This window comes from Globicephala melas, chromosome 1, assembly GCF_963455315.2.
Source record: "Globicephala melas chromosome 1, mGloMel1.2, whole genome shotgun sequence".
NCBI lineage: Eukaryota > Metazoa > Chordata > Mammalia > Artiodactyla > Delphinidae > Globicephala > Globicephala melas.
The window spans coordinates 9,496,570-9,498,092 of record NC_083314.1 but is presented as its reverse complement, the minus strand read 5'-3'; the positions used below and the strand labels follow the sequence as shown (position 1 = coordinate 9,498,092).

Here is a 1,523-nt window from a genome sequence, read left to right as displayed (position 1 = left end):
TGTACCCTTTTTTGCATACTGGGCACAGAGTAAGAGACCAAAAATATGTGTTGATATATTGGACAATGATTCTTCTTTCATTTACATAAAGTTTAAGACACCTTGAAACTAAATAACAAGCTCAGAATCTTTACATTTCAGCACTAATTTGTGATCTATTTTCAATGACCCTCATTATTCTCAGGAATTCCAAGGTTAAACTCAGAGATTATTATTTTTTTTATTTATTTATTTTTGGCTCTGTTGGGTCTTCATTGCTGCATGCGGGCTTTCTCTAGTTGGGGCTACTCGACTGGGGCAAGCTGGGGCTACTCTTCATTGAGGTGCATGGGCTACTCATTGAGGTGGCTTCTCTTGCTGCGGAGCACAGGCTCTAGGTGCGTGGGCTTCCATAGTTGTGGCACGTGGGCTCAGTAGTTTTGGTGCATGGGCTTAGTTGCTCCGGGGCATGTGGGATCTTCCCCAACCAGGGTTCGAACCCGTGTCCCCTGCATTGGCAGGCGGATTCTTAACCACTGCGCCACCAGGGAAGTCTCTTAGATTATTTTTTAAAAATATTGCAAAATTGCTTGTGGGCATATCTATCAACAGTAAGAAAGGAGAGGTGTCATTCAGCCGGCCAGTCGGCGCGACGGGCTTCCCGTCCTAGAACCATGGCCCAGTTTGCCCGTAATCTCGCGGAGAAGGCCCCGGCGCTGGTCAGCGCTGCTGTGACTCACTCAAAGCCTCGATTGGCCACATTTTGGCACTATGCCAAGGTTGAGCTGGTTCCTCCAACCCCTGCTGAGATCCCTACAGCTATTCAGATCTTGAAAAAAATTATCAATAGTGCTCAAACTGGTAGCTTCAAACAGCTTACAGTTAAGGAAGCTTTACTGAATGGTTTGGTGGCCACTGAGGTGTGGATGTGGTTTTATGTTGGCGAGATCATAGACAAGCGTGGCATCATTGGCTACAATGTTTGAAGACCAATCTTTGCTTTGTTATTTGGGTGTTCTTGGACCATGTGTGAGCAGACTGCTATTTGAATAAAATAAGACAATGCGTCAAAATCAAAAAAAAAAAAAAAACAAAACTGTGCTCAACTAGAGCAGCTTGAGAAGAAAGTTTGTTCAGGGGCCTGTTGAAATGTGCACACTCCACCTATGTTACCTTCTTCTCAGCGGATCACATTAGGTTCAGTGGGGTGCTTTGCATAGTGGCAAATTTGTTAAGAGGGAACTATATTTCTCATAACTTACAAAAGTAAATGGTACAATATTTTAGAGATGGAAGGAAGGCAGATGCCATGACTGCTTGAAGGTTATCATGGTTAGATTCATGACACGACATGACAAACAGCCGCAGGGCTGCTCCCCACGTCCCAGCTGGTCCTCTCTCCCTCTGCTCTGTATACAGTGCTGGCTGTGGACTGCCAGCCCTGCAGAATAAGAGCAGCACGGCCCCATCACTAAATGCCGGGTAGTGTAACAGCAGTCACCATAGCTTCCCGTAGACTGTCCCAGATCGGCAACACCAACACT

At 45.8% G+C, this 1,523-nt stretch overlaps 1 pseudogene; it reads left to right on the top strand.

Moving 5' to 3' along the window:
• Positions 1-653: 653 nt before the first annotated feature.
• On the top strand, positions 654-965 carry LOC115867761 (ATP synthase subunit g, mitochondrial pseudogene; annotated as a pseudogene).
• Positions 966-1,523: the final 558 nt, after the last annotated feature.